A 15,974-nucleotide genomic window follows, 5' to 3' on the forward strand; every position below is an offset into this window, starting at 1 on the left:
TGGAATACCTGAGTTTAGTTTCGCCGACATCAAAAATCTCTTTTATGCTGTTGTTGGTGAGATAACCTCGACGCCACCCAGTACTGGGGCGGGAGTTCGGGAGTATTGCCATAACTCGTATAACGGATGCTTTTTGAAGGTTGAGGTAAACGATTTCCGAAGGTTTCTTGGTTATGTGTTGAAGGATGGATACAGCTGGATGTAGGATTTGCTAGCTTTGGGTGAGATATTATGCTTCCCCTGTATCCCCAACACCTGATTGCATAACTGGAAAATTTCGGGAGTTTATAAGTGGGAATTCAAGTAGCTCTTAGGATATCTTTCCGACAGATGTATGATATGAAATTAGGGTTCGACGTCTAGTGGTCCGTCTATTCACGGTTGGTTTTGCAGTGGTCTCATTGTGTCTTAAAGAGTCCTTGGCTATGCTGACTCGGGGACACTTCGTATGTCATGTGCACTGCCTTGTACATGATGGTGATGTACGATCGAGCCCGTGTAGGCCCCAACATGAAAACTTCGGACGAAATCTCTATCATATGTTTGTTCCGGCTTATTCTGCAAGCCAATCCTTTGTTTTGTTTTGAGTTGTGGTATTCGAGTTGCTTCGAAGTCAAATGTTGATTCCATCCCTTGTCGAAGTGGTGTTCTCATATTCCTATGTGAATCCTAATCCTTCTTGATCATCGAGATTGTCTTGCCAATCCTTTTCAACCGGTGTGCTTCTCTTCAAGCGGATCCGTCCATTTTCAACATCCGCAAGATTCAATCTCAGCTTTCTCAACGGTGTTTGTTTCATCCTTCCCAAGTTGCCTTTGTTTTCCCGCGCTCCCACCCCTTTTTCTTTAAGGACTCGTATTCCTTTTTTCGAGTATCCATTTTATTGATGGAAGTCTCTCCATTCTTTTTCCTTCATGTTCTTATTCGGTGATTCTCATGAAGATCCTAACGGAGCCTCAAGTTCATCATTATTCATTCTCTATCTTCTCTGGTGGATTCAATTCAAGATTTCGGTGTTGATCATATTCTTTTCCGTATTTCAATACTTTCTCTTGCCGATGCTCCTCATATTCATCCACTTCTCTCTATTCAATTCTTCTGGAGTGCTCAAGATATCTCAGATATTCGTGTTTCCACTCTGCATTCGTTCAAACTCTTTCGAGGATGTTATCTCTTTCAAGCCATTTAATCTTACCGGTGCATTCTCTCTTTTAAATCGTTCTACGGTGTTTCTTTTGAGTGGGCCCTAACCCATAGGTCTTTTCCTAGGATCTTACCTGACTCTTCTAATTTTTCCTGGAGTTACTCCCAAATTCTTTTCGAAGTTTGACATAAGAATGAACTGTCATCAGTCAAATGTCTTTCTCCAAGATCTATCAAATTCTTTTCATCATCGGTTCAACCTTTCAAATTTTCATCCCGGAGTATTTCAACAATTCATGGTGGTGTTCTCATTGGTTTTCTCAACATTTGAAGACCGAAGAAGAATTTCTCTTCAATCTTGCTCCATTCTCTTCAAGATTCATGATTATAGCTTGTTGCCATCCTCTCATAATTATTTGCGATTGTGGGAATTCTTTTCACCTATCCGGAGCAATTCAAGAGTCTTCTCAGTTTGATTATCCGGAGTCCATCATTTCAGGGTTTTTCATTCTCAGCTTTCAGCTTTCTTTCTCTAAATCTTACCGGTGCATCATTCAAATATCCTCTAATCAGCTCGTGATCTCTTCACTCTCATGGATCTAAATTCTCTCAAACATCTTCGTTCATTTGCTAATTCTTACCGGTGATTCATCCTTTTACTTCATTCGTTGTTCAATTCTTACGGTGGTTCTTCCAGGATTCCCTTCCGGTGTTACCATATCAATTTATTCGTTGTTTTCAATCCTACCGGTGATTCGTTGAAGACCTTCTCAAGTTTGCGCTATATCTATCTTAATCCTTTCTACGAGAATAAGTAGTATGCCAAATCCATTGTTTGTCATCAATTTAATTGGTGAAGGATAAGCATATTGTAATTCTTATTCTTGTTTCATTGAGTGATCTAAATTACCTTTTTCGGAGGCTCATCAAATTCTTGTTTCCATTTGTTCATCTTTATTTTCCCGGAGTTCCAAGTTCTCTCAATTATCTCGTCACGGAGATCCATCTAAATCATTACAAGTTTTCACCTTGCGTTTTCAACTTCTCTTTCCTTCCGTTTGATCATCCTTTTGTTACTGGAGTTCTTCATCAAGGTTCTACATGATGGTTCATCAAGGATTTATTCCTTCTTGAAGTGTTCATCGAGATTCTTTTCTAAGGAGCTCAAGCATTCTTCGTCTTGCAATCCGGAGTCCAATTCTTTCTATCTTATCTTTTGTGGTGGTGTTATGTCATTTTCGATAATTTTTCCTTCGTGTTTCATGATTCACAAGTTATCAAGAATGAGATATCTTAAATCCATCAATCTCTTCATTGAGTATTCTTGGGTTATATTTCACCTGAAGCTTTCCCCAAGAATTTTTGCTATTTATGGTGCCCATAAATGACCCAAGTTCTTCATTTTCCATCCCGGTGAGATAAGTTTCTCGTCTCTTCGTTCATATCTATCCAATTCTTTTTCCCGTAAGTGGCTGATTATCACCTCATAATTTGAGATGTATTCCATAAGACCATATCAAGTTTATTCTTTTCGTTGTTGGTGTTCCAACAACTCCGTTCGACCCTTCTCCTAAGGATGCCTTCTCAAGCTCTTTTGTGGCAGAAGTTGGCATTTTCTTCTCCATTCTTTTTTTCAATTATCTATCTTCTATTTCTTTCTTCCGGAGGCATTGTGATGTTGCTCTCTTCAACCCATCTTCTTGTTTTGTCAGGATCGTGTTCTTTTCATGATTATCCATTTAACCAGAGTGTTGTGCCCTTTTGCTCAAGTTCTTTTCGCCTTATCAGGCCTTGCATCTCTTTTCAACCGGAGTGCTGCCTGAATTTGTTCTTCCTTATTCCTCTTTTCTGACAAAGTGTTTTCAACTTCGATCATCTCCGTTGTATCCTTTTCTCGAAATGGTTTAACTTTTCAAGGTTCTTTGGTTTCACTCGTTTGTCAAAGAAGCAACTTAGTTTTACCTCTTCTCTTTCTCTTCCGTTGTCCCTCCAGTGCCATCCTAGATCTCGGGACGAGATCCTCTCGTAGTGGTGGAGTGTTGTGACGCCCCAAGACCGAAGCTTCAGATGCCTTCCAGGGTTTCCGGGTTTCGTCGTGTGATTTGTTTGGTTCTTTGCATTAGTCATTGCATCATGTTGCATTTCATCATGTCATCATGTGCATTGGGTGTTTTTCATACATATTAGGTTGTTGCATGTTCCATGCATGAATCTTGCTTCATCACCTTCTCCTTCCCTCTCACTTCCTTCTTCTTTCATGTCTTTGCAAGATGACCATACCCTCGAAATCACTTCTATTTTTGCTTGCTAGATGCTCGCTCTTTTGCTATGCCTATGCTGCGATACCTACCACTTGCTTATCATGCCTCCCATATTGTTGAGCCAAGCCTCTAACCCACCTTGTCCTAGCAAACCGTTGTTTGGCTATGTTACCGCTTTGCTCAACCCCTCTTATAGCGTTGTTAGTTGCAGGGGAAGATTGGAGCTTGTTCCATGTCGGAACATGGATATTTTGTTGGGATATCACAATATCTCTTATTTAATTAATGCATCTATATACTTGGTAAAGGGTGGAAGGCTCGGCCTTATGCCTGGTGTTTTGTTCCACTCTTGTCGCCCTAGTTTCCGTCATATCGGTGTTATGTTCCCGGATTTTGCGTTCCTTACGCGGTTGGGTTATAATGGGAACCCCTTGACAGCTCGCCTTGAATAAAACTCCTCCAGCAATGCCCAACATTGGTTTTACCATTCGCAACCTAGCCTTTTCTTTCCCTTGGGTTATGCAGACTCAAGGGTCATCTTTATTTTAACCCCCCCGGGCCAGTGCTCCTCTGAGTGTTGGTCCAAACTAGAGCCTTGTGCAGCGCTCCCTCGGGGAAACTCGAGGTTTGGTTTTAGTTGTATGGAGAGCTCATCTGAGTGTGCCCTGAGAACGAGATATGTGCAGCTCCTATCGGGATTTGTCGGCACATTAGGGCGGTGTTGCTGGACTTGTTTTACCATTGTCGAGGATGTCTTGTAACCTAGATGCCGAGCCTAATCGGATTGTCTTGGGAGAAGGATTATCCTTCGTTGACTATGAGAGCTTGTGATGGGCTAAGTTGGGACACCCCTGTAGGGATTTGAACTTTCGAAAGCCGTGCCCACGGTTATGGGCAGATGGGAATTTGTTAATGTCCGGCTGTAGAAAACCTAAAGTTGACCTTAATTAAAATACATCAACCGCGCGTGTAACCGTGATGGTCTCTTCTCGGCAGAGTCCGAGAAGTGAACATGGTGTTGGAGTTATGCTTGACGTAGGTTGTTCTAGGATCACTTCTTGATCATAGTTTCTCGATCGTGCTTTGCCTTCTCTTCTCGCTCTCATTTGCATATGTTAGCCACCATATATGCTAGTCGCTTGCTGCAGCTCCACCTCATACCTTTTACCTTACCTATAAGCTTAAATAGTCTTGATCGCGAGGGTGTGAGATTGATGAGTCCCCGTGACTCACAGATACTTTCAAAACCAGTTTGCAGGTGACGATGTTACCGAGCAGGTGACGCAACCAAGCTCAAGGAGGAGCTCGATGAAGATCTTGTCCTTTGTGTTGTTTCGTTCTAGTTGATCAGTAGTGGAGCCCAGTTGGGGTCTGTCGGTGTCAAAACCGGCGGATCTCGGGTAGGGGGTCCCGAACTATGCGTCTAGGCCAGATGGTAATAGGAGACAGGGGACACTTTGTTTTACCCAGGTTCGGGCCCTCTCGATGGAGGTAATACCCTACTCCTGCTTGATTAATATTGATGATATGGGTAGTACAAGAGTAGATCTACCACGAGATCAAGGAGGCTAAACCCTAGAAGCTAGCCTATGGTATGATTGTTGTGTATGGAGTTGATTCTCTATCGACTAGCCTGGCCTCGGTTTATATAATGCACCGGAGGCCTAGGATAACAAGAGTCCTAGCCGAATATGCCGGTGGGGAGAAGTCCTTGTCTTGATCGCCAAGTCTTGTGGAATCTTCCTTGTATGCGGTAGCTGTCCGAACTGGCCCATGAGTATACGGCCACGGGGGTCCTCAGCCCAGTCTAATAGATCGGGAGACGACGTGGTGAGTACCCCCTAGTCCAGGACACCGTCAGTAGCCCCCTGAACCGGTCTTCAAGTTAGGGACGCTCCTCGATTCTTCCGAACTGTTCTTCATCTTCGGTTGCCGGTCTTGAAAACTGGTTCAACAAATCTTCTTTATCTTCGATCTTGAGGATCGCCGAAATGCATTCGACGAGTTTACACGTCAGGTATCCGAGGAGCCCCTTTAAGTTTCCGGCCTTTATCAATGCCTTGTTTATTTTTATGCCACACCTCGGGTTTGAAGTTGTTCCCGGGAGGCAGGGTCCTCTTGCGTCCGAGCTCCAATGCCAGACTGCATTCGAGGTGTCTTTTGCAGCCGAGCACCAACGCCGGACCGCTTCCCAGCTCTAGCGCCGGAATGTATCCGAGCTCCAACGTCGGACTGTATATCCGAGCTCCAACGCCGAAATATATCCGAGCTCCAACGCCGGACTATGTCCAGGCTCCAATGCCGGACTATATCCGAGGTGTCATATCACCTTCGTTCAAAAAAGTTGAAGGAGTTTAGCCGAGCTTAATGCCGGAAATGCCCTCTATGGAGCCAGCCACTAGCGCCCGAGCTTTATGCCGGACTGCTTCCGAGGTGATGCACCACCCCGACTATGGGCCGATTTTTTGTCAATATTTTTTATTGGTGCAATTTATTCTCTGCCGAGATATATAGCCAGTAGCCCTCAAGGTGTGTATCGGTCTAAAACCCGAGATGCACATGAAGGATGACATAAGACCGCTGATCCCAGTAGCCACTGAGACTCAGGTTGATTTGCAAAATCGGCCTGAGGATCAAGTCCTAGCTCGGCAGAATACTTCGGGACACAAAAGCGGCGTGCTCAGTCCTCAAGACTCAGGTTGGGTGCGGCCGACCAACCTGAGGATCAAAATCTCCTCGGAAACTATATTGCACATAAAATTTTCTGCATTGGACAAGCAATGCAGTAGCCCCTGAAACACTGGTCGGGTGGCAACACCAGATCAGGTGATCGATGTGCCCCTTTAATATTTGTAAATAATAAGCCCGAAGCCCAGTAGCCCCTGAGCCTTAATGCGGGCATGGGTGGCCGAATTAAGGATCAATATCTATAGTAAAATCACAAATTATGTGTAATGACTCTATGTATCCAAGTACTTTATGTCATTAATGCTCGGATCTGCATTGTACAAAACTTTGTTGACCGACCATCGGCTTCCACCTCCTTGGCCAATAGTCGAGGAGTGTTTGTCCTACTTTATAAAGCCTTTATGAGGGCAAAGATTTACGACAAACAAGGCAATCTGGCCACACGGTTTTATAAACAAAGGTACGCAGAGAGATATGTTATATTACTGTTTAACAGAAGAAATGTATTCCAAAGAAAATAGTCCCGCTATCGGTTCCTTTCTTTGGGTTGTCATGCTAAGCATGATCATGAAACCTCAGCTCGAATGTAAGAGCAAAATATCGAGGATTTAGTTTGGGAGGCCAGTTAATAGCCCCCGGTAGTGTTCGGTGACAGTCGAGGTCAAGCCGTAAACACTTCGGCCAATGTTATGAATGGCCCGTCATAGTCATCGGATCGCTGACCAGTTTACGCTTATTGTGATAGTCAGCTTTCGGCTTTCTCCACTAAGGTGCTTAACCATGTGAGCTGGAAGCACAATCGCAGTGGTTCTCCCTTTGCACGCCTAGCCGAACAAAACAGAACGTAGGAAGCAAGTGCAGGAGCCGGGCAACCCAACTATTGACCGAAGACACAATTCGAAACCGATGCATATATAGCAATATCTGATAATGTTTTTGCCGAATCCCTAAAGGTGTTCGGCATTGCACTGCGAGACTAATGCTAGAAAAGCACAAATAATTTAAAAGTGCCAAAAAAGCTTGGAAAACCAAGAAACGTCAGTAAAAACATGACGTCCGAACAAGATCAAGTGTTCGGTGCCAAATCGAAAATTGGTCTTAGAAAAAAAGAGTGCTTCTGTCGTGCTTTAACATGATACATCCTATCTCAAGACTTCGAGCGGGTCAGCCTACGGCTTCAACCTCCCATCCCGAGGGCGGAGTACTTCTCGTCAGGCCAGTTTAGCAAACTAAACTCTAGCGGCTTTGAGAGAGAAATTAGGCTTCCCGGCTAGTGACCGCACACTCGTGTCGAAAAAAGGAGTGATAAATAATAATAATAGAACTTTGCAACGACTGAGAAGAAGAACACATATTATAAAATGGCTCAAATAAACTTAAGAGCCCCCAAGTGACTTGGGTAAAAGAATGATTGCATGTACCAAAGTACTTATATCATATCTATGTTCAACCGAACTTTAAACGCGTCTTAACCGACCGTCAGCTTCTCCCTCTTTGGTCAAGGACCGAAAAGTGTTATGTAATCCATCGGTCGAGAATATCAATGGTGTTTCCAATAACCAGGCAATCGGGCCATAAGGCTATAACAGACAAAGCGCGCTCAGGGAACTTATGCTATATTACCGTGAAGTGTAAGAAGCATCTTCGAAGAAAATAGTACCCCCACTGATACCTTTCTTCGGTGCTCATTGTTATTATGAGACTTGTGCAATAGATTTTTTGTACTCATGAGTTCCGTTGTGTGCCGACCATCATTGAATAACTATAAGAGCACTAGCTTTCAGCTTCACCCAGTCTAAGGTCCGGCTTGGGTGACCCGATCGTGACAATCGCAGAGGTGCTCCCTTTACTCCCTAGCCGAACAATCGGGAATGTAGGGGTAAACACAGGAGCGAGGCAACCCAGCTTGCAAATCGCTTAAGTCAATGTGGTGCATATTGTGGCATAATACACGAACAAGGAACGAAGCTGTACAAGTATAATCATATGCAACAGGAAAAGCTTCATAAAGGAAGCCCCCAAGTAAACGGGGTATTTGAATTTATGCGTCACAAACAAAGTTTGGACAAGTAAATTTTTTAGAAGCAACTTTTTTCCAAAAAAGTATAATGCTTGGTCGAACCGAACGCAAGTTAGAAATTAAAGCTTTGAGCATTAAAGCGACTTAGCTGGTTAATGTGTTCGGTATTGATGACGCGTTCCGAGCTTGATGCGGGGCAAGGTTCCTTCCCTCAAGCCGGTCCCGAGGTGGCGGAGCGGAGAGCTTGACATGCCAAAGTGGTGACATAGCACGATCAATGTAGACCGGCAGAGTGACGCTGAAGTCCCTGGATCATTTTCCTGTCCACAAAAAATAGTGCAAACCGGAGATAATAGTAATAATGATAATTAAAAAATCGTTGCATAATAAATAATTTATGCAAAGTGAGTAATAAAAGAAATATGGCTTGGCGCCGAAGTCAAGTCGATGCAGGGCGTCGGCGTGATGCGGTAAAGGCGTGGCAAAGCCTGAATTCCCATGTCGGTCCGAGTTCCAGATGCGGCATTCACCGGACTATGTACGGAGACTGACCGGACCACCATGCGACCGTCGTTAATGCGGCCACCATTTGATAGACCTGTGTACATATGATGGACAAACCAGAGTAATAATTCCTTGGGAAAAATTGAACCCAAACAAGCAAAAAATACTAGGATTAATGGCACCTGGTTTATTTGTTGTAGCAATCCGAAGGAAGGTGATTCCCAGAATTGGGACTCGATCCGCACACCCACTAACGGAGTAGGTTGATGAGGAGATGGCAAAGCCTCGATGTCAGCTGATGAGTCGAAGTAGGTCGGCGTGATGGACACTAGCTTGAAGAAGCAATAGTGCAGCCCTGCCGATGCAGGTCGTGACGTGGTCGATGCCGGCTTGATGAAGCGACCGTGCGGTGATGCCGGTATGCCCGCTCCGTGTAATCCGTGGGGCAGCGATGTTGGTGATGATTTATCCTTCGCGATGCCGGACTCTTGTTCGGCTTGCCGAGATGATGATCCGAAGAAGTTGAGGTCGGCTCAGCAAAGTGACGCCGTGTCTAGCGCAGGTCGGCAACCGTGGAGTAATATTGCCGGACTGGTTTGACACCAACATGATGTTGAAGATCATGTTCAAAAGATCTTACAGTTAGTGGGATGTGTTCGGGAACAAAACACAATACCCCATACAAAACTTCCTTCAAAAGGGATGTCTGAAATCCTGTACATAAAAAAGATGAACTTGGGTCGGATTCGTTTTCGCGCAGAAAATAGATCCGAAAAGTGATGCACTAATCGGAAGGTTTCCGGAGTTTGGACGGTCGGATCGAGCCGAAATTTTGAGAGGTGGTAGATATAGGAATTCCGCATCCTATAAATGGTTGGATCTTCCAAAGGACGTCCGAGCTAGAAGCTGGACACCACGCCCTAAACTCATCCAAATTCCCGTCCAGATTTGACAGGGCTCCGGTATATCGTGGATTGCCAGAGATTCCTCCATCGGAACTCGACGAAATTTTCCAGGGTTGTTGTAGACTCAATTCCTCACAATTCCACCAAAGCGATCGTCAAAGCGATACTCGAGGAGGTGGTGGTGGCAGATACGAGTTCGCTGTCCAGAAAAACAGCACGGTCGCTTGAGGGCAATGTTGGCGTTGAGCCTCCGGGCTCCATAGATGATTCCTCCGTGATCTTGACAGAGATCGGAGTTGATGTTTGATGAAGGCCCTCGTCCGGACATGGTGATCCGAACACGGGGCGCAATTCTTGGTTGAACCAAGGTGACCAGTCGAGCTGGTGACGAAGATGCCGAAGTCACAGTTGATCTGCAGGCGAGCCATCGATCCTTTTGTCGATCACACAGCGGAACTCTCAATGAAAGCACCAATGTCGGTGTCAAAACCGGCGGATCTCGGGTAGTGGGTCCTGAACTGTGCGTCTAGGCCGGATGGTAATAGGAGATAGGGGACACTTTGGTTTACCCAGGTTCAGGCCCTCTCGGTGGAGGTAATACCCTACTCCTGCTTGATTAATATTGATGATATGGGTAGTACAAGAGTAGATCTACCACGAGATCAAGGAGGCTAAACCCTAGAAGCTGGCCTATGGTATGATTGTTGTGTATGGAGTTGATTCTCTATCGACTAGCCTGGCCTCGGTTTATATAATGCACCGGAGGCCTAGGATAACAAGAGTCCTAGCCGAATACGCCGGTGGGGAGAAGTCCTTGTCTTGATCGCCAAGTCTTGTGGAATCTTCCTTGTATGCGGTAGCCGTCTGAACTGGCCCATGAGTATACGGCCACGGGGGTCCTCGGCCCAATCTAATAGATCGGGAGACGACGTGGTGAGTACCCCCTAGTCCAGGACATCGTCAGGATCGATCGGGGATTTGTGTAGCTTTTGGGGTAGTCTTCTTTCATTTTGGTTCCGTAGTCGGACCTTGATTGTATCTGGTTGATGTAATGCTTTATTCATGTAATTGTGTGAAGTGGCGATTGTAAGCCAACTATGTATCTTTTCCCTTATTGTATTACATGGGTTGTTTGCGAAGATTACCTCACTTGCGACATTGCTTTCAATGCGGTTATGCCTCTAAGTCGTGCTTTCGACACATGGGAGATATAGCCGCATCGAGGGCGTTACACAAGGGTTCTTACAGGGTACTACCACCCTTAAAATGCACAAATCTTCCATAGACCATATTTCTCATATCCTCAGAAATGGTCAAAATCCTTCTTCATAGAGTAACAACTCAAAAAATCCATATCAGTACCAACGATGCTAACTTTATTCACTCTCAATTGATTACAATCTCTCGCTTTTCCATTACATGTCTCAACTCAATACCTCAATATAAAAGAAAATGTTCTCACTTCTACTACTCCATTTCTTTTATTGCAAACTCAAGTATCTAGCACAAGTTTCCTTCTCCTTGGGGCATTCTCTGGCAAAGTGCCCTGCTCCATTACAACTAAAACATATTACTTCTGACAAGTATCGAGGTTTCCTTTTTGGGAAACTGTTGAGGTAGTGCCCTGACTCCTTGCACCTGTAACAGGTGATATAACTCAGGTCCCTCCTGGGCTCCAATCGGTTTCTCTTCCTAGACTTTTCCATTCCAATCAGGGCTTCTATTTCCTGTGGGTCATATTCTACTTCCTCTGTCGGGAATTCTACTAGATCCCCATTCAAACAATTTTGGGAGATGTGTCCTTCTTCTCCACATGAATAGCAAGACTTAGTGCAGGGTTTACTCGGGTCTTCTTTAGGTGTGTCCTCCATCTCTTCCTTCATCACAGCTTCTTCTAAAATTTCCATGAGGGCTCCTTTCATTACTTCTTTCTTCTGCTGGATGGTTCGTTGTACCATGGGGTAAATGTGACACTGAGCAGGATAGTGGGTAGTCCCTTCACACAAGAAACAAGTAATCTGCCTAGTTGGGCATTCTTCAACTGGGTGACTTCCTTCACAATTAGGGCATTCATCCTTGTGTTCTTTATGGGTGTGTCCTATTTCTCCACAAATCTTGCATGCACAAGGTTTCTTCATATCCTTTCCTTAAGGCTTCAACTTCTGGGACACAAGCCGTGACTTTGGCAGAGTCAACTTAAATTCTTTCCAAGTGGTTACTCCTTGCCATCCATTGATGGTTTGGTACATCCTCCACCAAGTAGCAGCACCTCTTTCAAAGCACCGAAGAGCATGCTGGGTCATATCCTTTCCGACTATAGGGTTATTCTTGATGTGATCCTCCATGTTCTGAATCCATTGGTCTGTCTCCAGTTGACTCATCGGTCCAGAAAATATAAGCTCATCTTCATTCATCCTCTATTGGGTCCATGGGTTTGCGGTGAGATAAGAGAGATAGAGAGGGATACACACAATACAAACAAAAGTTTTGAAAAGACAGATTTTATTTGTGGCTGTCGGGAAAAACATCAAACAAATGACAGCTCATAAACGTCGCATCTAACGTAGGTATATAATAGGGGTTTGGTCTTCTAAAGGTCAATAAATCTTCAACGTCTCCAAACTCTTCAAGCCTTGTTCATGCCTCCAATGGCTTCTTCCGATCATGCTTGTCTTTCTCAAGTTCTTTTGCCAGATCAACTCTGTTGACGCGAAGTCTCTGACGTCCTTTAATATTCTGGAGTTGCGTTCCAAACTTCTGGTTTCAACATCCTTCGCATGAACCATGGTCCTACTGTCCTTCAGTTCCTGACGAATCTCCGGTATCTCGAGGTTTTGCTCCTCTAGCTTGGCTACTTCAGTTTCTTGGACCTGAGTTCTTCACGAAATGCTTCCTTGTCAAAATACGGCTTCCTGCGGGTCCGTCTTAAAATTCCTGATGTAATTCTCCAGATCCTGGTGATACACCAACTAAGGTTAAAACTGCATCCTTTGCCGATAGATGCTCCATCAGCCTTCTACCATCCAATCCTTCCGAAGAAATGCATGCTTAGCTCAGCTTGGTGACCATAGTATCAGTGGCGATGACATCACGGATAACCGTGTTTCTGCCCTTGTCATTGTCATGAGATATCTTCCATAGTTGATATCTCCTACCTTAGGGTTTTCTTGACAAAATTTTGAGTTTTTTAACTCTCCATGCTCGGTCTTTCTCCGATACACCTTGATCTCAGGTATTGACGGCTTCCTTAGTCTACCAAGTTCCATAAGGGGTGCCTTCCTAGGTCATACAAATCTGGAAAATTCTACAGGGCCTTCAAATTCCCCTAGTCCTCGGAGTCTTCAACCGTTGTAGTTTCCATCATTATAATATACGGTAAAATCCTCTTCATTCCGATGTGGTCTTAGTGGTCCCATATCTTGTACTTCTTGGAGTGGTCTCATTAGCCGAATCTTCGAGTGGTCAAAAAATGAAAAGGGGTATGGTCTCACTAAAAGGGTATATTTGAATAAGCTCAGAAGAGAAGAGAGGTAAAAGATCATTTTGAAAAGAAAGTTGTAGAGAAAATCTTTCCTATGGGCTTGCCAGTTTCTAGGGGTCACGTCCTACAATCAACATGTGCTCTGATACCATCTTGTAGTGACCCGACCCAAATGGATCAAGTCTCTGTGCTTAAGTGTCATCCCTAGATCGGTATGCTGACACACACAGTACTCGAGGATTTATAACAGAGGTAAATCACATGTAAAAGTAAAGTAAATACTATTACCTCAATCCAAATAGCGGAAGTAACAACAAGGTTGTGGATTCCCATCAACACCAACGGCAAAGTTGAGTGTAGAAATTGTAACCCTAACGTATCACTTACTCGTCGTAAGATTCCTGCAACATGAGACATTGCAGCCACAAGAGTCAGTACATTGAATGTACTGGCAAATTCACACCACAGAGAATGATGAACAATGGCTATCACTACATGCATATATGGCTGGTGGAAAAGCTCTATGGTTATATGTTTTTGCGAAAAGCCAATTTTTCCCTACTGCAAAGGAATACATTTTATTTAACTATCAAGGTGGTTCTTAAACATTGAGAGTGTAGACACCCTCTCAATCCCAATTAAGCATCATCATTGAAACCCAACAAAATTATTTAAAGTCACATGATGAGATTCACATGATAATTCAAGTACTAGATACTCAAGACGTCCATAACCAGGGACACAGCTAATCATGATTAGTTTATACACTCTGCAGAGGTTTGCGCACTTTTCCCCACAAGACTCGATCTCATCCGTTGGGATTCTTGCACTACATGGTGTTTGAGAAACAGATGACTGAGACATAGTCTTTCAGAAGTGCTAGCACCTTACGATCGAGTAGACCCTTACACCTACTTTCCCCTACATCTACTAGTCTACCACTGTAAGAGTTCGCATGACTTAATCAACTATGCTAGAGCCCATAGTAGCTTGTGGCTGCACACGGAAGTTTCTAGTATGAATAATCTCATGATCCCTTTGAGCCTAGGTGGAGGTCCAAAAGAAAAACAGGCAATCGCTGGAATACCCAGGTGCCTCAATCCACCCAGATGTTTATTTAAGTTGCCACCTTAAGTTGAAGCATTAATTAACAATCTCACATCTGTCATGGATTTCACTCACCCAAACCACATCTACAAGCATAGCATAGCAATATAAGAAATTCGGATAAGTAACTCCCAAGGGTTTGAATGTAACACAGCAATAGGTTCTACCTCATCAACTACTTCCCAACCCACATGTTAAAATCACATCCTAACCATGCAATGTTTGAGGATTGGAACTAATGCATAAAAACTGGGTGATAAAGGGGTATGATCAAAGTCTAAACTTGCCTGCAATGTTGATGAAGATGATTCGCACTCAAAACTCTTGATAGTTCTACTCGTCACACTCCAGTCAATCTATTGTAAGCAAGCAGTAGTAACCACGCATAAGCAATCACTCAAAGATCAGAGAGAACAAAGAAAACAATTCAGAAAACGTCAAAACCAAGCAAATAACTTTTGCAACATAAAACAATTTCTAACAGTACCAAAATTAAGTGAATTTGGCCTTATCAGAAAGTTTAGGTCACGAGCTTCGATTTGCAAAAAGAATCAACTAAATTGGAGTTACGAAACTCAAATTATGTTCAAAAGAAGTTTGAATATGAATCTGAACAAAATTCGAAATTTGAAAATTTCAAAAAGTTGATGTGACAGGTTCACTGGATAGGTGAAAACAAGACGAAGCTATAGGCGCTGGTTTCATCTAATTTGGATAAACGACTGAAAAGTTATGGCTATTTGAAAAATTAGGGCCAAGCTGTTTTACGAAAGAAAAATAGCTACGGTTAAGGTCTAACGTATAAATACGTAGACTAATTGATAATCTAATTATTCTATCGTATTAGTCTAAAAATAATAAACTACGGAAGTATAAGAAAAAAACAAAGAAAAATACCTTTATAAGGCAGAGAAAAGACGACTTTGGAGAGAAGAGACAATTTCCAGAAGTCGCGCCGGAGAGGAGAAATATATTTTTCTTAACTGAATCTAGTCAAACCAAAATATTGATTTAACCCGAATCGGATGATTTTTGGAGGCTCTATGGATCTATATTTATTGGTGGAAAAAAGGCTTAGAGGTCAAAGGCTAGGCAATGTGGGACTAAACGTAGACGAAAATATACGAAACAGAGATGGAAGGTACGCCATGGGCCAGAAGGCCTTTAGGCGGTTCGGCCGGCCGTGCACACTGTAAAATATATATTTTTGAGCAATAGAAAAGAAAAGAAAATTACAGAAAAAATAAGTGGAAGGAATATTGTAACGCCCTCGATGCGGCTATATCTCCCACGTGTCGAAGCACGACTTAGAGGCATAACCGCATTGAAAGCAATGTCGCAAGTGAGGTAATCTTCACACAACCCATGTAGATAAGTAAAGGGGAAAAAATACATAGTTGGCTTACAATCGCCACTTCACACAAAACATGAATAAAGCATTACAACATCCAAATACAATCAAGGTCCGACTACGGAACCAAAATAAAAGAAGAACCCCAAATGCGACAAGGTCCCCGATCGACCCCAACTGGGCTCCACTACTGATCAACTAGAACGAAACAACACAAAGGACAAGATCTTCATCGAGGTCCTCCTTGAGCTTGGTTGCGTCACCTGCTTTGTAACATCGGCACCTGCAAACTGGTTTTGGAAGTATCTATGAGTCACGGGGACTCAGCAATCTCACACCCTCGCGATCAAGACTATTTAAGCTTATGGGTAAGGTAAAAGGTATGAGGTGGAGCTGCAGCAAGCGACTAGCATACGCAAATGAGAGCGAGAAGAGAAGGCAAAGCACGATCGAGAAAACTATGATCAAGAAGTGATCCTAGAACAACCTACGTTAAGCATAACTCCAACACCGT

Source organism: Triticum dicoccoides, chromosome 6A (assembly GCF_002162155.2).
Source record: "Triticum dicoccoides isolate Atlit2015 ecotype Zavitan chromosome 6A, WEW_v2.0, whole genome shotgun sequence".
NCBI lineage: Eukaryota > Viridiplantae > Streptophyta > Magnoliopsida > Poales > Poaceae > Triticum > Triticum dicoccoides.